The following is a 21,596-nucleotide window of genomic DNA, read 5'->3' on the forward strand; positions in this document are numbered from 1 at the left end:
GCAATGAAAAGGCTTCCCAGCAATGAGGTGGGATGTGACTTCCCTTTCCCTGAACCACAAAATGAAATATAATTTAGTAAATGGATTCAGGGCTGCGAGGAACCTCTCAAACCCTTTCCACAGGTGCAGGAGTGGTGGTGCGTGACTGTTCCCCACTGCAGGGCTGGATGGTGTGGGATGCATTACTGACCTATTTGCTGGTAGTTTTAGCATCTGGCTGGGATTAGTTCAGCCATCTGATACCCAATTCCGTGCTGTAATGGTATGTCTTTAAGCAGGGGTTAGATGATTGGATACTGAGGAGCATTTTGGAGTCTGGCCTTGCAAATACAGCTTGTTAATTGAAGCTGTGCTCGCTGGCAAAGCTGCCTTTTAAAGTTCTGCTGTCTGTCCTCCCCATGATATTCCAGCCTCTCTGGCTTCTCACTGACTGCAGCCTGCCTGATCCTCACTGCAGCTCCTCTGCCAAGCAGTGGCTGCTGGCCTGAACATTTGTCACCTGTGGCCACTCCTCTGGCTGTGAGGGGCTCTTTCCTCATCACACCGAGAGTTTTCCTAATTGGAAGTGAGCACTGCAGGGGCTGCATTCATTGTTTGGTGTCACGAGCAAGCTCTTTGCCTGAGCGTTTGTTCCAGGCAGCTGCATGAGGTTCAACAGCGTTGTCTGTCATGATCAGACGGAGCTCTAGATAATCTAGCAAATCTCTTGATTATGAGGGTGGAAAATAATGTGCTTTGATTTACAGATGTTGCTGCACAAAAAGTGCTTCTGTGAATTCTCTGAATGGCAGTATCTGGGTACCTCTGGCATCCTCAATTTCTGAGTGCTTCCATTTTCTGAACATATCCTGAATTCCTGTGCACTCATCCGGACACAGACATGGACAGCTGTTTTACACACAGGCAGATGATTAATTTTTCAGTAGCATTTTAGGCCAAGTTCAGGGATTACATTGGGTCAAGAGGCCTTAAAGTTCACAGTAAAAAAGACAAAGGATGATAGAGGCCGTTGCCGTATGGCCGATTACAGCCAGGTTGAAAACAGCAAGGGGATGATCCTCAAACCACCTTTTCCTTTCCTCCAGGAAGTTGTAGACAAACTTGAATGCGTTTTCTAGTGTTTGTACCATTCTGAGCAGGAAGGGGGAGGAGATGCAGCAGGCACAGAGATCTCACCTCTGGTGACTGAGGTGTGCAGCTGTGGTGGAGCTGCACCAGCAGCAGGAGCTTTGCAGGTGTTTCTGAAGGGGGTTGAAGTATTTTCTCCTTTTGGGCACATGAGCTCTCTTGGTTATGGACTGACTGACAGATATGCAGAAGATTAGGAAGTGTTTTCACAACCCCTGGAGGCTGTGGTAAGCTGGAAGAAAGAGCTCCTGTGGTCTCTCTCTCTCCTGGCTGTGTGGCAGAGCACTTTGGGAAGTGCTCAGATTGAATCTAAGCTCGGTTCTTGGTTGTGAGGTTTAGTTGTAATCTCGGTTTGCTGTGCAGCCACACTGTGTTTTCAGTGGGACAGGGAAGAGGAGAAATGGTGGGAGGATAGAAATATACTTGTTTTGGTGGGAAGAACTCCTGAATTTGTAGTGTTAGCTGCTTTTCTGTTGAAGGTGAGGACAGCATTAGTGTGGGAGACATTTAGGCTGGAACTTTTTTGTACAGATCTGGTTGTTTACCAAGTTGTTTATTTTTTTTTTCCTCCTTTCTCGAGGTCTGCTTTATAACCAGCAGAGAAAAACACCCCTTTTTATAGCACTGTTCATCTTGTCCTAAGTAGACATCTTGAACCAATCTGATTTTCTTTGCTCCAGCAGTGCCTGCTGCTCATGCTGGCTGCAGAGAGAGCCCGTCCAGCTGGTTCAGGTGTGCTGGGAATCACTTGTGGCCAACATTACTGAGTGAAATTGGGCCTTTGCAAGGCCAAACCTTGGCTGCTGGGTGGGTTTGGAGATTGCACGAGCTCCCCTCGTCGTTGCAACTTCCTCCTGCTTGGAGGAAACAAGATCTGATGTGGCCACTGGATCTGATTATACCCCTTGATAGCGGATCTGAGGTTTGAAGAATGTCTCTGGCCATTTTAGTGAGAGCCATTTTGAAGTGGTTCAGACATCAATGAAGAAAGCTGAAAGGCTTTGTTTTACTCTCCTGACCCTGGGAATATTGGCCAGTTTGTCAGCTGGGATCCATCCGCAAGGGAAAGGTCCAGCTGCACGGGATGATGTGCTGGTAGCAAAGGAGGGAATGAGACAGTGCATGGCATCTTTTCCCAGTGATTTTTGTATCTCTGATCAGATGTGCATTGGTGGAGGAAATCACACTGAAAACGACCACAGAGCTTTCTGTTATAACTCCCTAACTTGAGGCTGGATCATACAAAGCAAACCCTCCGAGCCTGTGAAGGGGGTTTTGTGGAGGAGTAAAGCTCATTGTCAGCTGCTGTGTTCAGACCCTTGGGAAATTGTGACCATTGTCTGGGCTATTATTGCTTAATAAAAGCTTTGCATTTCCTCATTCAGGGCCTTGAAAATCTGGTTCTGTGCTTTTAAAAATAACTCAGCGTGAGCCACAATTGGGAGCATTCACAGAGGAAATTCTTCAGCCATTTAAAACAAAGTGAAGGGAGGGAAAAAAAAGCTCTCCTTAAAGTGCTTTTACTTATCCGTGAAGAGAGCGAGTGTGTCCCAGCCGTGCTTCCGCTATGTGGAGGGAGCACAGAGGCTCTGCTCCTGCTCCTGTTTGCTTCCAGCCTTCCAGGATTTTGGGTTATCCAGTGCTATCCCAGCTGGGGAACCTGGGCTGGACACGCTGGATGCATCCTCTTGTTGTACTTCTTGTGGATGAGCACCTCGGGACAGGTGGGGTTGATGCTCTTTGTGCTTGATGCAAAAAAGGCAAGAAAATGTTTTTCTTTCTGCTTGTACCAGAGGCCATACCAGAAAGGGTCACTTCAGGCAAAAGGAAATGTGGTCACATGCTGAAGGATGTGCAGGATTTAGGGTACCCACTCTGCAGGCTCTGTGGGGAAGGGGGCAGAGGAGGGGGTGCTGTGGGCTCAGAGGTGTTCATCACCCCGAAGTTGGCTTACCTGTTGTTTTTACTCTTCCTGATTTCTGCTGTGAAGTTATAGCCCAGCACAGAAGCCCTGAACTATTTTGCAGATCTGCTTTGGATGCTTCTTTCTTTCCCTATGTCTGTTCTTGGGTTTATTTTCCTTCTGGTGTGGAAATAATTATATTGCTTGTTTCTTATGTTCTGGCTCCGACTAAGAGGACGAATGTACTCAGGTTTTTTTATGTTGTGGTGGTGGTTTTTTTTTTTTTCCCCAGTACAGTTTCTGCTGTTAAAATATTCTGGACAGCAGTTGCTGCCCACGTAGAGCACAGAAACATGTGTTTAGTGGTTGCAAGACATGCTTGCTCTGGGTGTGCCTTGTCGTTTTGTTCAGTGCCATGGTGTGTGGAGGGGATGACACTGGGCTACAGCAATGTTGCCAAAGACACTTGCTAGTGAAGAGGGTGATGGCTGGGATATTGTCTGGGTTGTATTTGTGATACGAAATGAATTATAGCAGAAAATGCCTCTTCCATGCCTCAGTTTCTCCACCAAAAAACGAATGCTGCATGATTCCAGAGTGTGTTCATTAGCAGGAATTACTCTGCTCCCTCTTACTGTCTGCTGGAGCAGCTGTGATGTGCACAGGGATATGTGGTGATGCAAAGACTGCGGACAAGACACAGCCCAGCAGTAGCTGAATTCTGTCACACCATTGTGTGGTTTGGTGTTGTTTGAAATTTTATAGGTCATGTGCACCATTAAAATGATTTCCATGCCTATGTTTGGAGAATCTGCTGTGCCCACTTTCGTTTATACCCATGTGCCTGATCCAGGGCCATATGTTAAGAATATAACTGCTTTTAATTTATTCTTTTTTAAAGCCGTTGGTGTCTAAATATATCTAATAAAAATGCAGACTGGAGCTCTTTAATGAGGCGTAAGTCATTCCTGGCTCTCTTTTTTTATAAGACAAAACCACCTCACACACTGGCTTCTTTTTGTATGGACTTCTGCTTTGCATTTCTACACATTCATCATAGCATGAAGCCTCTGACAAAAGGAAGTAAGAAAAGACTGTTTAAGAGACCGTTTTGCTGTGCAGAAACCTGAACCTTTGGAAAGTGAAAACTCTGGGCTGCAGCAAGTGAAGTCATGGGCTGTGTGTGATGACAGAAAGGAAAAATAAAAATTATAGTGCTGAGTAAATTTAGTGTAGTTGTGAATTGTACAGCAAAGAACAGGAGCTGTTAGGAAGGGAAATATTTTCAGTTTTGTTCCTTCCCTCTGCAAAATTGCAAAATTCAAGTGACGACTGGAAGTTTTTCGCTACCCAAGGGAGAAATCTTCGTTTTGCTGGCACCCAACTTGCTGGCTAAGCCAGTGGTCAAGGCTGTGAGCAGCAGCATTGAGGTGGAGGCTAGGGATGTGTGGCTGTCCCCGATTTTGGCCATTTTGGGAGGAAATGGCTTTGCTGCAGGAACAGCTCAGCTTTGCAGGCGCGTTGCTGCTCACGCTGCGCAGAGAAGGTCCTGTGGCTGTGGTTTGACAGCTGAAGTCAGAGTATGGCTGTGAAATCAGACTCTGCTCACACATGGTTGTGGCTGGGTGTGAAATCCTGAGTGGTTCCGGCAGTGACAGCACCGGGCCTCACACAGCTGGTCCAGAGTGGGGAGAAAAAGGAGATGTGCTTATTTTGGAAGGGCCTCTTCTCACTGCTCACAGGTTGATCCTGCATGGTCGGTGTGGTGACAAGCCCCAGGTTGGGGTCCCAGTCTCCTTTTGCTAGACAGGACCCAAGACTTGCCTCACCAGGTTTGTGGAGAAGGAGGAGAAGGGAGCCTTAGCAACTCCAAGCTGTGATCCAGGACTGAAAGCCAGTGGTTTTGTGTAAAGAGCAATAGATCTGTGAGACAGAACAGATGAAGAAGGAGTTGATGAGTTTTCTGAAATGCTGGTCCATGTGAAAAGTTTCTGAGAGAAGGTAGTCAGGGCTGTGGTTTTTAATTTGATGACCTCTTTCCACAGGCAGTCAAACTTTCAGATTTAGCAAGGCCTTGCATAACAGGAGGTGCTTTGTTTACAGGCTGCACATTCACTCATAGACACAGGAGCACAATGATAAATTATTTAATTATAGATACCCAAAGAAGCGAACCAGGCGCCTGCTGGGCTATGTTGTCCCTCTGGTTTCCCACTTTGCATGGTTTCTTGCTGGCTAATTCCCAAAATCCAGCTGTTTGCAGAAGTGGTCTCTCAGTTATTAATGTTAATTAGCGAGGTTCTGCTCTGTGAGTATTCCTGTAGCACACACCAAGTGCTCAGCTCGTCACCTGTGTAATGAGCATGTACACAGCCCCATTGTTAATTAGCTGCATCCCTCCAAGGACTTACGCTCCTCTTGGGGATGGAAGTTTAGTGTGGAGCTGCCTGTGGTAGTTCGGGCAAGTGCCCACTGAGACTCACATGCAGACTCTGCCATAGTTGGGTTGTCAGCTTTTTGCCCTTTGTTTTAATCTTAGCTTCTCCTCTGTGCATTCTCCTTGCTAAGCAGCACGGTTGCTAATATTAGTTCTTTGCAGGTTTGCCATTAGAACCTTGTTTTAATCAGTGCTGACAAAGTCCTGGCTGCATCTGTGCTCCAGGTAGGGGTCGGATTTAAGTGTTCTTCAAAAAGCAAATTTTATGCTACAAGAACATGGTGCTCCTTGTGCTGACAACAGTTTTGTACCTCTGCCTCTTAATAACCATCCTGTAGTAACACCTTCTTCCTTGATTTGCAAAACAACTCCATTCCAAGAAGAAATTTTCTCCTGAAAATGTGGAAGTGCAGTTTGTTCTTGGCAAATCCAACTGGGGCTTTCTTATCGCTCTGATTTAATATCCTCGCTGATGGAATGCTCCCGTTGTGGGGGAAACATCTCCGAGAGGCGATTCTCTCTACAGAAGAACATTCCCCTCCTTTTTTTAACACTTCCCTTAATAGAAGGGAAGAAGCTGGTAAATAATATGACTGTAAATGAGAATCAAATTATACTTTAATTTTTATATATGTTCAGCATAGAAAAGCAATGTGAGATCGGGAGGTTTTTCCAGAAGAGGAGTGTTGTTCTTAAATACCTCTGCTTTGTCCCTAGTTTTATGTGTTCAGTATCATCCAGAAAACTCTTGGTTTTGCCATTTGATTGTAATTTGCATTTAGATTGGCTGCCTGAAGGGAGTCTCTTGCAAGGGGAGATGGGGCTATGTGGCTCCAGTCGCTTGCAGATCTGGCTGAAAGTAATGGCATTTACATAAAAACCATTAGCTCTGTTATTGATAAACATGAAAGGCATCCATTTCATTTAATTTTTTGGTGAGGAACTTTTAATATAAGCATACAATAGCACTGAGGTAGAAGCATTCCTGCCCCCCATCCCTCTGTACTGACCTCTTGTTTTAAGGGCAAGTTTTGATTGGGATTTTGTTGGTGGAGAGATGGGAAGTTATTTTTATTCCAATTTACTGGAGTAGCCAGTTGTCTTGCTACATTGTGGGGAATTATTTAATGCTCATTTTAAGAGGTGTCTCTATTAATTGAATGGGGATTTAATGTCTCCCTGAAGCACAGTTGGTTTGTGTGTGATGTATACTAACATGTATGGCCGGCAATTCTATGGATAATCTTTTCCTTAATCAAAATGGGTTTAAGCAGAACTTCAGTGGCGCCTCATTAAGGGGATAAAGTGTGTTGGGACAACAAATGTATTAAAGGGAACTTCTTTGGTGCACTCCAGATCAGAGCCCATGTAACCCTTCAGCACTGTGTTTGCATAAATATTTGTTCCCCTGCGTGTGTAATGGCACTTTGGGGATCAGGACGTGTCACAAAGAGCTGTGATTCACTGTCTCTGGAGCAACTGGCTTTGGGAAGCTGTTGATGCTGCTCTCATGTATAAATACCTTGCTTTTCTCCTGGGCTGGATCAGGTCTGACCGCGAGAGCCTCCAGAGGCAGCTGGTGCTGTAGCTGTTTTCAAGCATCACAGCATTTGCTTGAGAGACCTTGCTGAGAGTTTTGCAGGTGCTTTGAGTTCTTGACCTCAGAGCTGGGGACGTGAGCGTGTCTGTTTTGCATTGATTACCTGGCCTACTTCTTGATATTTCAAAATTTTTGTAAAAATTTTTTGGCCACTTTATCTATATTTACAGCTCTTTTTCCTCTCTAACAGGCTTCAGACAGATGAGTAGAGAGCTGGCTGCAGAAGAGGGACAGATTGCAGCTTGCCAGCTGATCACCGTGTACAGTGAGTACCTTCATATTTCAGGAATAGAACTTTCTGTAGTGCCTGATGTCGGCCTCAAATGCCTGCCCATTGGGGCCCAGCATTAAGTCTGCATGCTTGGACAGTGTTTTCCTAAAAGGACGAGCTTCCTTGGCTTAACTCTTGTTTTGGGAGAAGTGTGCTGCAGCTCCTTTTATCTGAAGTGATAAATTGTGTCCTCATCCCACAGCCAGTAGTGGCAGAGCAGAGAACTGCTGCAGTTACATCTGGTGCCTGCTCGGGGCTGTGGGCAATCAGCACTAAAGGTGTCACCTGAGGCTTCCTGTGCTGCAGAGCAGAGGAGGCTGCAGGGTCAGGAGTGGAAATGCTCCATAACGCTATTCCAGTCTTGTTGGAGGTGTTGGAACGGAGTGAGGAGGGTGGATGAGGGGGCTGCTGTGGCACATGCTGGGGTTACTCATAAAGGAGTGCTGTGAAATCAGCCAAATGAGGCTTGGCTTGACTGGTAGGCAGAAAAGAGCAGGAAAAAAGAGCTGGAAAGCATTATCCAGCTCATGGTAAGGATGGCAGTTTTGCCCTGAAAGTGGAGGAGAAAATCCTTATTTCATGGGGAATTTTTACACATTAAAATATCTTGCATGCGTGTTAATGGGCTGTAATAACGAGTGTGTGCTTTATGAAGTGTCTGCAAACATCTTAGAACTCTCTACTGTGAGGGAGTAAATACTTGAGCTAGTAAATACTGATTAATTGGAATGTCTTGGCCCATGTGGTGCAGCCAGACTGAAATTGGGAATTGCCTGATACAGGTGTCTGAAAGGCAAGAGGATGCTCTAGCACTGGGTGTAAAATGCAGGTGAGTGTGGGAGCTGCAGCAATTGAGTTTATTGTGACAGCCTTAGCAGGTGATTCTCTGAGGATAACATGGGATGATGAATCCTGAAAGTGTTCTTTAACAAAAGTCAAGGGTGAAGTAATACATTTAGAGACTGGGTTGTGTCATCGGGTTGGTGTGGATATATCCAGGGAGCAGGGCAGAGAATTCCTGTGCTCCTGGGAAAGAAGGGAAGAGAGGCAAACTTATTTGTGGCTTCCTCACTTCTCTTATATCCAGCCAGTACATGCAGGATGTCCTGGGCTCAGGTGTCTGTTCCTGTGTATTACAGCATTTCTTGTTGTACTTCTGGATCCAGGAAATCTTCCTACCCCGCTTTTGTGCCCTGCCAAACACAGCAGGGACTCCCCTCAGCTGGAACAGGGCTCCAGTGAAAAATTCAACAGTGAATAACAAAAGTGGGAGTAGCAGCGAGGTCACGTGAAGGACAAACGATGCCGTTATTGACCAACGGTGCCATCGTGCCAAGGTCCTCATCGACAGCTCTAATCCCAGTGTGCGCTCTGAGCCGGATCTGCTGACTTCAGGAGCTGGAATCAGTCAATACCATTGAATTCTCCTTCTCTTTGCATATCTTAAGGATATGTAGGAAGTCTCAGGCTGACAGCTGTGCAGTCTGCACAAGGCCACGGGCTGCACAGGCTTCCCCCAGGACATCATTTGGCCCGTGCAACATTTATTACACTGCTATGGTGTGCAGCAGGTTCAGCATTGACCTTCAGAAGCTCTTCTGGGTTAGTGGGCCTGGTGGCTGCAGGAATGAATGTAGGAGACAAGGATTTCAGGTTCGGAGTCCTTTTTAGGGTGGAAGATTGTGATTAAAGCAAGAAGTATGAATTTAGGCCAGTAGGAGATAGCTGAGGGAAGGGCTGTTCTTGGCAGGGAGCTGCTATAGAGAAGATGCTGCAAACAGTCTGCAATTGCCATGGAGCAGAATGGGAAAACAACCTGTTTCAAGGGACTCCTTAACAAGTCATTCTTATGCAAGACTCTCTCCATGACACTAAATATCTAAATAACTGGGTTGGGCCTGGAATCTAAAAATATTTTCAGGAGACTCATCTTCAAACACCTTCTGAGGCTTCCTGGCTTGGCAGCAAAGCCAAGTTCTGCAGGAGCTTGTGTTGCAGGTCCCTTCCTGTGAGGATGTGGCACCATCCACATGAGCATGAGCGTGGGTCTGATGCTTCCTGTGCTCCACACAGGCTCATGTGCTCTTTGCTCACAGCTGCAATGAGGAAGAGCTGGGGGAGAGCACTTTGGTATGGCAGGGAGGATTTGTGCTGCCTGTACCTGTTGCAGTCCTCCCGAGCAGCTCTGGGAAGTGAGGGGGTGGAATTCCTGCTTCTTGCTGCTGTTCTCCTCAGGAGATGCTGTAGACTTTTGTCTGCTTCTTAAAAACTCAGAGCATGGCAAACACCTGAGCTGTGGGAGGCCACAGGTCTGTCCTGTCTCCAGCTGTGACCAGAAGGACAGAATGTCCTTCATCTCCCATCAGCTTATTTAACTCTTGGTTGAACCTCTGTGTGCTTTCAGCCTCCGTCCTGCATTTCAAAGTTTAACTCTGTCTGATGAACCACTTCCTTTTGGTAACTGCACCTACTGCCAGCTGTAATAAGCTCCTGTTTGGGGAATTGCCATTTGCCAATTCCACACTGGTAAAACTCTGTAAATCCCTTCTGTGTCCCCTGTCAGAGGCCTCTTTTCCAGACTAAAATGTCCTAATTGATTCAATGGTCCTTACAGAGATGCTTCATGGTTTTGACCATCTTCACTATATTCACTATATTCCAATTTTTGGTCATTTTTTCTCCTCTTGAATGTTCTTCCTAGAAGATTGAAAGAACCTTTGGGTTTCTGAGGTCATACTCTTTTGCTGCAGCTCTCTGTATGTTTAGCCATAGAAAAGAAACCAGGAATTTTGATGCTCCTTGTAATAATAAGCCACAGCCTTTTATTTATTTTTTTTTTAAAGCAGAGGTTTATGTGTCTAATCTAAAAACTCCATCAGAAAAGCTATGAATAAACCTGATAGCATTCCAGTGCACTGAGTCACTAGAACAATACATTGTTAACAAGGAGCCCTGACAAGGTTGTGTGGCTTTGTGCTAAAGCTGTCAGCCAGGATATGGGATGTATCTTTGTACCCTGCAGCAATTTTGTGAAACTAAATGGCTGCTGGTGTCTGCTGCATCTTCTAAATGAGGACAAGAAACATTCTGGATGTTAAACCTTCTCCCCTTCTCCGTTGGATAAGAAATGATATCAAAATAGAGAATTGGTCTTATTTAGATAAATATAAATCGGTGTCATCAAACAGGTTCTGGTTCTGCAAGGGCAAGGCCTGGCTCTCCATCCCCTCTGCTTTGCACAAATGATATTTATTTTATTAGTGGCTTCCAGAAAGTAGAACTGGAATGTGACGTGATTGAAGTGTTAACAGCAGGGCTGCAGTGAAGGGCTGCAGACTGACATGCCTGGGGCTGTGACAAGTCTGTGGTTTTGTCTATCTGCCCTGACTCAGATCTGTGGCTTTTGTGCTGCCCTAAGGTGAGTCAGGGCTCCCACAGGGGTGATTAAAGCCCTGCCCTGTGGGCAGCCCGGGAAACTTGGGCCTCTGTTCAGCTAAGGAACACTTGGATGTTTTCCTCAGCGCTGAATCACGGCTCCGTGGCCTATCCAGAGCAGTTTTTCCCTGTGTTGAGGTTTATCTTCCACACCTCCACTGTTATTTTCACCACCGTGCTTTTCTTCTTTCATCTCTGCTGCCTTCCCCAGTGCTTCCTTCCTGCCTTTAAACCCAGAGAACTCCCAGGGTTCGTCTGTGCTCCACTGGTGGCTTCTGTTCTGCACAGAGAAGCCAAAGGACCTAGTCCTTGTAGCAGTTCTCTCCCAAAGTAGCCAGTTTGTGCACCACAGTTAATTGCACAGATTTGTCAATAAAACACCAGCTCCCCACAGACTCACCTGGCCTGCCAAGAAATGTCACCTATGCCTCACCCAGTCCTGAACCCAGCTGGGGAGTCCCCCTGGACAGGGGACACCTATGGCACGAGGAGGAGGAGAGGGAGAGAAATACATCCAGAAACTATAGGTTGATTTTGAGTCTGTCACTCCTCAGGGTGTCCCAGCCCCTGCTTGTTGGTGAAGCTTGGAGGTTTTTTAGTATTTCCTTGCCTTCATATATATATGTTTTATAAATATATAAATTTATATTTATGGTTCTTTCTCATTCTTCTTTTTACTCTTGCATATGTGAAGTTGTACACAGCGAGCCTGCCAGCCCACAGCCAGCCTACTGTAATAATTTCAGCTGTAGTTTAGTAAGATAGTAAATTTAGAGTAATTTTTAATCTGCTTGAGATAAAAACAGCGTAATTGGCTTTTCTCCTGGTGGTTCCAGCATTATTTTTGGCCTTAGAGGGTGTAAATGCAGCAGACATTGATCTCCCTGAACGAGGGGTCAGCTCTTCCTGGACAGCACTGGTACACTGCATCTATTTATTTTTATGTTACCTTTTTTTTAGTACATTGCCTGAATAATACAGCCAGTGTGGAAAGGGCCTGTAAAATGCTGAGTTGTGTGGTGGAATTTTGCTCTGCCCAAGTAAATCTCTTGTGATGAGAGACTCCATCCAGGGGAAACCTCCTGGATTAGCTTGGGACAAGGGAAGGTTTGGAGACCTCGCTGGGATCCCTGCTGTGATCCAGCCACGCTGGGGAAATGGAACTCGGAGAATCCAGCTCTGTGCCATCATCCAGGGAACTTTTCCATTTAATGCAGCCTTTGAAACTGGGAGCAGAGGCTGTGTGGGACAATGTGTAATGGGGGAGCTGGAACAGGCTGCCTTTGTGGCACATCACAAAGCCAGCAGTATGTGCTGGAGTGCTTCTGCTTGCTGAGCCTGGAATGTCAGCTTGGGTTGTGTTCTCCTCCCTTCCCGCCAGGAACTGCTTTGGATTCGGGGAGAATAAGTCACTGTTTGTGTGTTTATTTCTTTCCTGCTTACAGTTCTTCTTGGATCACATGGGGGATTAGAGGGAAAGAGCTCAAGTGAGGTGAAAACCATCGGGTTGCTGTGAGATCCTCCGTGGTGTGTTAGTGCAGGGCTGCAACTCTCCAGCTCTCTTCTTGCTCCGTAGAACTCCCTGACAGGAGGTTGTAGGGAGGTGGAGTCAGTCCTTCTCCAAGGAAACGAGTGACAGGATGAGAGGAAATGGCCTCAAGTTGTGCCAGGGGAGGTTAAAGTTGGATATTAGGAGAAAATTCTTCATGGAAAGGGTTGTCAAGCATTGGAACAGGCTGCCCAGGACAGTGGTGGAATCACCATCTCTGGAAATGTTAAAAAATGTGTGGATGTGGCACTTGAGGATCTGGTGTAGTGGTGAACATGGTGATGGTGCTGGGTTGATGGTTGGATTTTGTGATTTTCTGAGGTCCTTTCCAACCTTAACGATTCCATGATTCTTGTATTGGTCTTGTTGTTTTTTTCATTGTTAAATAACAAAGCTCAGCCGTCCCGTGGAGTGGGATGAGCTTTAAGGTCCTTTCCAACCCAACCCATTCTGTGAACTTGTGGCTTCATTTATCCAACAGCAGATACTGAGAGCCCTCTCTGGAACTAAATTCAGTGTATCTGACCGTGGACACCTGGGAAGGGGACGGTGCTGGGATGAGAACCCTGCAAGGTACAAAGCCTGAGAACAGATGAAAACTTCTTTGTGATACAAAAATGTTGCAGTAATTATTTAGTTTAATAAAACTATTTCAAAGTTGTTAAGAAATGGCTCTCCAGGAGGCTTGCGTTACTGTAGCAATGATTGGGAAGTGAAAAACAATGGCAGTAGCACAAGTTTGATTCTGTGAGTGAACTCTGGAGACAGCGGGGTGTAAATGCTTTCTAGATCTCCTCAGACGTGATAACAACTTGGGAACTTCTGCTGTGGGTAAAAGTGCATTAGCTCCCATTGTCAGGTGAAGCTTTTGCTACACTGGAAGTTCACCTGGCAGTTCAGAGGGAGGCCCTTGGGAATAATTGTGGGCAGCACAAATGAAATCCTCCTTGCTTTTGTATGAGTAAGGAAGATCCCATTGCAGCTCCACCACAGAGGGCCCCAATATGAAAAGGATTTACTTTGTGAATTGTTCTGTTGTCACTCAGCAGGATAATTGACTTCTGATTAGGATGAAAATGTAGCTGAAGGTTGGTGTTTGAGGTTCTGAAGTCCTCTTGAAAAGGCGGAGCTCTTCCTCAGACAGCAGTGGCTCTCCTGAGAACAGGATGCTGGAGACTCCATTCTACCGGCATTGATGCAACAGCTGTTCCTGTTTAAACAACTTTATTTCTTCCTCCTCCTGTTGCAAATCAAAGGAAGAGTGGGAATCAGTGTTGTTATTTGCTGAGAATTAATAACAAGGTTATTAAATTTTTCACTGCTGGAGATGTTTTTGTCACGTGCTTCCTGCACTCGGTGGCTCTCAGACCTGCTGCTCTCTGGGTGTTTTTAGCTGGTGATGCTGATGACTGAAGGATACTTACTCCTTCTGTTTCCAGCTCCCGAGTGACTCAGGAGCTAAAAGCAAGCCAAGATCTGTGCCTCCCACAGGCAGCAGAAAGGCTGATGTGGAAGTCACGGGCATCTTGCTGTGAAGATGATGCTTAAAATTTTAGAAGAGGAATCTTCTTGGTACAGAGTAGTGAGCAATGGGGGCAGCTTTACCTTGCTGGGGAGGCTCCTGGGCAGAAGAGGTTTCACTTCTGCCCCTGAGAGCAGCCTTTAGCCTGGACCTGCATTAGGTAATGCTGCAGAAAATCCTACCAGAGACTTAAAGAATCTCCTGAGTCGGAAGGGATTTACAAGGATCATCCAGTCCAACTCCTGCCCCTGCACAGACATCCCAACAATCCCACCCTGTGCCTGAGAGCATTGTCCTAACTTTCCTTGAACTCTGGCAACCTTGGGCGTGCCCTGGGGAAGCAGGACTTGAATATTTGTTAGTAATTTATGAAGAGTCAGATTATTGTTTTGCATATTAGTGTTTACACTGTTGAAAAGAGAGGGGGAAAATCTTGGAAGTGGGGATGGATCAGGAATGAGATTGGAGTTGTGGCATAGTGCCTCAGCCCTTTCTATGAGTAACCAGTGGTGGCTGCTCTCTGGACAGAATGGACCTTACAAGACATGAGCTCTAGGGTGTGAAAGCATTTTTAGAGAGATTTAGGTTCGGAGGGTTAGAAGGGGATTGCAGTGCTGCACTGAAACTGCCCTTAAGTAAAGGAGGATGCACTTCTTCCCTCTTTCCTCCTATCTCCTGTGTGGGGCTGCCTGGACTCTGCTTCATCCTGCTGATCCAGCTGTTGCCTTTCCCTGTGGACAGATTTAGAGTCCTTTTCATTCCGGCTGGAGTGCTCACCATGAGGCATCCCAGAGCTGATGCCTTTGAGGAGGGAAGGGAGCCTTTGTCAGGTCTCCAGGGAGCTAATTTATACAGATCCTCTTGGGTTCACCGGCCAAGTGTGTCTTTGTTTCCCTGTGCTTTTGCCTCTGAGATGGAATCCTAAGAGCAAGGCCAAGTGTCAGGCTGCTTCTGGTGGCGGGGCTGCAGCTGCACAGCTCATCCTTTTGGGGCTTTAGCACGAAAAGCAGGGAAAATTGCCAAAATATTTGGGCTGAATTGGCTGTTTCGGCCTTTCTGGTCAAAGTTGGGTTTTGTTGTTCCAAAGTTGTGGATTTTGTCAACCTTTAACCTTTAGGCTAAAGCACTTTTTAATAATGAGTTTATTTTATCAGCGATGTAAGCAGGAGATTAGAAGGTGTGTGGGAAAAGAGTGATCTTGCCCTTGCCAGCTCTGATAGGTATCACTGGTATCTTACTGTCTGCTGGATTTTATTTCCATACAGTAAAAAAATAATGAATATTTAAAGAAGTGTGTTACAGCTGCATTTTTTTCAAGCCACGATTACAAAAGGAAAAAGAAAATTGAGACAGAAATTGACTGCTTGCTGTTGAACAGTGAGCTTTGCCTAATAGCCAAAATTGAAAGTTTTTACGTGTCTGCATTGAACAGTCTCTCCAGAAACTTCCTGGAGTGGTGCTCAGCCTGAATGGGAAAGCTTTTAAAAAGTCTGTTGGAAGTCCCAAATCAACAGGGGGTAGATGGAAATATCAACAGGAGAGAACAACCACATCTGCACAGCCCAAGTTTGTTTTCGGAGAGGTTTTCCCTTCTCTGGAGAAGGAGAAAATGCAGAGTGACAGAGAAATGACTGGTGAAACCCAATGCCACTGCTGCGTCTCCTGATGGCTTTTCCTGCTCAAATGAAGGCCCCTGTTTTTTTCTTTGCCTCTGTTCATTTTATTCAGAGTAAGTGTTCCCATTATCCGGTGCGTGTGAAAGGCTCCTGGCTACTGCCTGAGCTGGATAATAAGGGAGTTAGCCAAGAGCAGCCTAATTTATAACTTGTGAAGTGATTCTCTTCAGAGCACTAATGAGCAGTGACCCAAGCACAGGTAAATTATCTGTAGGGTTTTTTTTCCCCCCTTTCCTCATAAATCTCTGATCATTTCCCTCCCCAGGCAACCTGTCTTTCACCACCATTAGCGTTGTCTCAGTTTTTGTCTACATTCCAAAGTTGAACCACTTTATCCACAATTGATGTGTGCTCCTCTAGGGTGGAGAGCACAACGCTGGTATAAAAGCATTTATAATAGCATGGCTCATTCTTGTGCTGGAGAGGAATAATGGACGTGGGATACAGCTTTAGAGTTAGAAAGCTCTCTAAATCTAGTGTGTGGCTGTGCATTGTAGCTGAACTGATCTCATGTCAAGCTGCTGCTGCAAGGAAAGGTTTTGCTCCCAGCCTGGTGCTCCCAGTGATCTTTTTGCACTGATGGAGATCCAGTTCCTTCCCTCTCAGTCCAGACAGTTTTCTTCCAGCCTAACTCCCTGATTCAGCTCACTGGAAGCTGGGGAGGAGATTCCTCTTTTCAGCAGCACCAGGCCATGAGATCAGCTGAGCAACAGTGAAAAACCACATCCTAAATGAAGCTGCTCATGCCAGTAGCGTCTCACTGTCGGAAAGGTGTTTCCAGTCATTCTGCTCTCTCCCTGTTGGCAAGTGATGTGTGGGGCAAAAAGCAGCGTTTTCCTACTGCTTGGTTATCCTGAGTAAAGTTACTCCTCCTGGAAGTAGCTGCCTTTGCTGACAGCCCCCAAAAGAATGCAGAGAATTGTGGGCAGGCCGTTCGTGTGGCACATGCTCTGTGGTGTTCTGAGTGCTACAGCCAACTTGAAAAATAATTAAAACCCTGATGTTTTGCTGTTTTTTGCTGGATGTTGTTGGAAACTTAATGGAGCTCGTTGGCAATAAACACTACTTCCCTGGGGATCTTTCCAGAGTCATTAAATCTCGTGAGGGATAATCTGGAATAGTCTGCTGTTTGGCTGGAATATTTGCTGGACATGGGAGCTGCAAAAAGGGGCCCTGTCAGGCATCCTTGAGCAGCTGCAGGGTGGTAACAGAGGTGAAGGGCCAGCAGAGGGGTTACTGAAAGTATTAATTACAGATGATGTCTGAGTCTGTAAATAAAAATACAGATGATGCCGTGGTGGTGAAAAAACCCCAACCTTTGACTTTGAGGACAGTGTTGATCCCCGAAAGGAAAATTATAAAAGGCCACAAGCAGTGACTGAGAGTTACAAAGTGGCTTTTAGTCAGAGATGTGCAGATTCCAAACAACAGTTTGGGTGGGAAAAAAAGGGAATTAGTTCAACAGCTGTTGGGTTCTTTCTGAAGCATTTCAGAGGGGGCTTTGAGTTGGTGACTGCAGCAGGTTGTACTTGATGTAGGAGGTTTTGAGCTTGTTTATACCCAGTGTCAAATTCCAGGCTACCGAGTAATGCTTGTTTTGTGTGTGGTGTGTGCTCCCCCAGGAGAGGGCGAGCACAGGTGGGGATATTGATCTCTTGAAGGTCATGACAACAGCTGCAAGGTGGCCTTTGCAAAATGCTTCACCTGCAGAGGGACATGGGGCAAAAATTTGTTGCTTTCTGCTCAGTTGGGGCTTTCTTTTGCAAAACATGCACTTTCAAGAAGGATTTAAATGCGATTTCCAGATGTTAATGCGATAGTGGGTTTAATGCTGTATTTTGAGGGAGCAGCCTTTGCTGAATGTAACCTTGGGCCAAGTTGAAAACAACCAACCAAAAAAAGCAAAAAGGGAAGTGATAAAGAGCTGGCAGCCATACAAATATGGATTTGTGTGGGAAGGCCAAAGATGTGCTGGGTGTCTTATCGGAAAGCGTGGAATAACAAGACCTGGCCCCTGCCCCTTGCCTGGAGACCCAGGCTAGCTCTGCTCCTCCTGCAGCCTCGAGTGCTGAGCCTCACACCTCTCCTTGGAGTTTGGAGCAGGACTGCTCACGTGGCAGAGTGGCAGCAGATCTAGAACCAGCCCAAACCCTGCAAATGTTTGTGGGAGAACCCCCAGACCAACAGCCAGGAAAGGTCAGTGCAGCTGCCTTGCATTGCAGTGTGTGTTAAAACACAGGAACAGTTCCCAGCTGGAACTGCCCTAATTCCAAGCTTGTCATCAAGATGAAGTGGACTGCAAATAGATTTCTGTGGGAATTGCTCCGGATGCAAAGCACCTTTAATAATGTCTCAATATCTACCTCACTGTGTGCAGTTTTAATATAACCAGAAGCCAAGGGCAAAAATGGAATTATGAGCCAAAATACTTTGACTTGATCACTGAAAACTACACTAAAACATTATTTTAATGCCTGTAGTACCACGGTCCTGAGTGAGCACATTGGAGAAGCAGCTCTGAGCTGGGTGGCAAAGAATCATAGAAACAGAATATCCTGGGTTGGAAGGGATTCATAAGGATCATCGAGTTCAACCCCTGGCCCTGCGCAGACACCCCAACAATCCCACCCCGTGCATCCCTGAGAGCATTGTCCAAACACTCCTGGAGCTCTGGCAGCCTTGGGAACATCACCATTCCCTGGGGAGGCTGTTCCAGTGCCCCACAACCCTCTGGGGGAAGAACCTTTTCCTGATACCTCTGCATGGGAAGAGCAGGAGCTGGATCTGGCTGGTGGGGCTGGGTGGAGCGAGCCTGGAAAGGGTCGCAGAGGGGGTAAATAAATGCAGCAAACATCTGCTACCTCTACCCCAGGTTTGTCTCCTGGCTGTGCCAGATTGCAACAGCACAGGTAATGCTGGAATTGCACAACCAGCTGCCTGCTTCCCTGGGGAGGTTTCAGGTTTTCCTGGGTCTTTGGAGCTTCCTGTACCTTGGATTAGCAAAGAGAAGACGGTGGCACCTGCGTGACAAAGCTGAGTTAACAGTGGTGGCCTCTTGTGCCGTGGCATGTGTCAGCCTGGTTTTACAAGCCATACCTTCCAGCTCCTATGGAAAATTCCTGTGGCCATGCAAGCTCCCAAGAAAGCCATTTGAGGCACTGGATTAGCCCAGGGAAAGCTTTTCAGCTCCTGTGCTTGGTCTGAATGCAGCTTTGCAGCCCTGGACAGTCTCCAGGCTTGATGGGCACATGGTGGTGAAGCTGGTGCTGTGCCCTGTGGGTTACACTGTAAACATTAATGGAATATAAACTGTAGATCTGTAAAAACACTGTAAGCATAAATGGAATATAAACTATAGATCTGTAAAAACATTGTTAAACTGTGTGAGTAATCACTGTCTGCCTTTGGGTGTGTGAGCTCTGCAGGAGGGACACTGTCCCACAGCGTTTCTGCTGGATAGGGATCCGCAACAGTCTTTGAACGTGCTCCACTTACTCTTAGGTTTCCTTTCCAACTGCAGCATTAAATGTATTTCCAACTGAAATATATACTAAATCAGCTGCTTCAGGGGTTTGGGGGGTTTTTTTGAACAGGAAGGAACTCCAAATATGCTTATTTTCATGGTAAGATCACAGGCATCGGCCACCACTGTGTATTTTGGTGTTTTAGTTCACATGTGTGTTTATGCATTTTCTTCCTGACCTTGCAGATGTTCTCAGCTACTCTTTTATAGATCCAACAAACTGACCCTTGCCCTCTTAAATACCGAATGTTCCATGTCAATTTAACAAATAATGGAGTGGTTTTCTTTTGAGGAAAAGCTCTTTTTTCCAGGACACAGTGGTACTCCTGCCCTGCCAGTGTAGGTGCCCCAAATACTTTGTGCCTCTTTTGTCTTTTTTGGTAATGATTTCACAGCTCCTTTTTATTTCCACTGCTTCTGCCTGCTTTAACTCAGCGCTTTGGGTTAAATTGACATGATTACTTTTTTATCCTGTTGGAGACTGGTGTTTTATGTGAATATCTGGAATAGGAAGCTTGTTTGGAATGGTAAGAGTACAAGGAGTGGGTGAGGTCACTGTGTTTGTCCAGCCTGGAGAGGAGGAGGCGGAGGGGAGACTCACGAGGGCCTGCAGCTTCTTCCTGAGGGACAGCTCTGATCTCTGCTCCCTGTGAGCAGAGACAGGACCCAGGCAAAGGCTGGAGCTGTCTCAGGTTTAGGTTGGGTATCAGGGAAGGGTTCTTCCCCCAGAGGCTGGTGGGCCACTGAACGGGCTCCCCAGGGAATGGTGACATTCCCAAAGCTGCCAGGGCTCCAGGAGTGTTTGGACAACGCTCTCAGGGATGCCCAGGGTGGGATTGTTGGGGTGTCTGTGCAGGGCCAGGAGCTGGATTGATGATCCTTAGGAATCCCTTGCATCTCAGGGTATTCCATGATTTTAAGCCCAGAAAAGGCTGTCACCTTGGAAGAGGAAAACCAAAGGAAGAGCAGTTGGGTTTTGTTTTTCTTTTCCAACTCACTAAGGGTTGGTGTTGTTTTAAAGCTCATTTGTAGTGCCCGTAGTCACCTCAGAGTTTGGTTTTTCTGCAGAGTCAAGGCTTCTGTTGGGGCAGTAGTCAGAGAGAAGTGAGAGGGATCAGCTCCGTCCTGGCTGTACCCTCCGGAGGGTTGTTGGACTGGGAAGGTTAATTTGTGTTTTTAATGGTGTTTCTGTGGGGCACTTCCTAAGTACAAAGAGCAGCTTTACCTTAAGTTAAAAGTGCCTGAGATATTCATTCCCCTCTCTGCAAAATATGGATAAATACTTCTTGATCTGCCAAAAGGGGCTGTGTGGGTTTAATTAACATTTGCAAAGTGCTTGTGGATAACATCTTTCATCTGAGACTCTGAAGCGAAATATTCTCGGCATCCTCGCTCAGCATCGCAATTATTCCTCCAGCTGTCGCGAGCTGTGCCAACAAAAACTGCTCTGCTGTCATCAAGGGATTGTTGATGCCTTGTGACTTGTTTTGATTTTGATACTCTCTTCCCCCTACTCCTTCTCCCCATACAATTGCTGTGCGAAATATAGTGTATTCTCCAGACAATAAGCCTGTTCCTTTCCTCCACAAACTTACTTGTGTCTCGTGTTATGTTCTTGCTTGTGCCTCTTTTTTCGGTCTATGCCCTTGGAATAGAAGGAAATGTCTTTTTTTTCTTTTTTATTTTTTTGTCTCTCTCTTCTTAAATTACTTTTGGTCTTGTTTTTTTTGTATCTCTTTTTAAAACACTGCCATAGTTTATTAAATGACAGTCACTCCAGAAAGGCCTGCTGGCCCATGCACTGTCATTTCTTATTTCCAGGTGGATGTGAAATATCAGATGAATTCCTTCATTCCCTGGAGTTGGGTTCCCCCAAGTCCCACTCACAGCATTTGGAGAGTTAAAACTTCCAGCTCTGTTCTTCCAAATGCTATTTTTATTGCTAACAGTGCTCTGTGAAAGCCTCTTAAAAATCAATATTTCTCAAATTCAGTTTTAAAGGAAGTCTTGTATGTATGTAGTCTTCAAGGCAATAATATTACCCCAACAATTTATAAATTAAATTACAGGTCCTACCCAGGTTGAGGTTGAGCCTTTCTGCAAAGTCAGAAGCACATCTGAGCTCCCCCAAGTCTATCCCTCAGGTAACTGTGGCCATTTCTATTATTTTTGTGAAGATTCATTAATCTTGACTTAAAAAGCATATGAGCTTTAAATTTATTTATTTAATTTTTTTTACTTGAAGAAAGCACAAACTATCATTTGAAGTCTTAGAACCTCTAAGCTCATAATTATCTGTGGGAATGAAGACTACAAAGAAATTACTTCAAGAACAGCTGTGTACGGCCTCTTTCATCAACCTGTGTGTTAAAGCTGGCTCTGTTTGCTTTAGCACTTAAACCCTTGCTCCTGTTTGCCCTTCACATGGAATAATGCTGTGGGAGAAGGAGCTGGGGTCTGTCCCACCGTGTGCTGCTCCTTTGGGAAGGGAGCTGGTTCTTAGTGACATTCTGTTGTTATTGGCTGAGGTTTTAAAGCCAGAAAAATGAAAC

At 45.8% G+C, this 21,596-nt stretch overlaps 1 protein-coding gene across 4 annotated transcripts in view; it reads left to right on the top strand.

Annotated features, from left to right (window-relative positions):
* The window catches only part of EXTL3 (exostosin like glycosyltransferase 3), a 137,432-nt gene that overhangs the window by 34,670 nt on the left and 81,166 nt on the right, over positions 1 to 21,596 (top strand). For 3 of the 4 annotated variants that reach the window (XM_042032752.1, XM_042032751.1, XM_042032750.1), the window contains exon 2: positions 7,259 to 7,333. The gene's annotated coding sequence lies outside the window, so the exon portion shown is untranslated. Of the gene's footprint in view, positions 1 to 2,758; positions 2,853 to 7,258; positions 7,334 to 21,596 lie in introns of those variants that run through there. The other variant, XM_042032753.1, reaches the window with a different exon arrangement.

This window comes from Corvus kubaryi, unplaced genomic scaffold, assembly GCF_017639235.1.
Source record: "Corvus kubaryi isolate FWS band 111438036 unplaced genomic scaffold, C.kubaryi_AGA036_p1.0 37354, whole genome shotgun sequence".
NCBI classification, from domain to species: domain Eukaryota; kingdom Metazoa; phylum Chordata; class Aves; order Passeriformes; family Corvidae; genus Corvus; species Corvus kubaryi.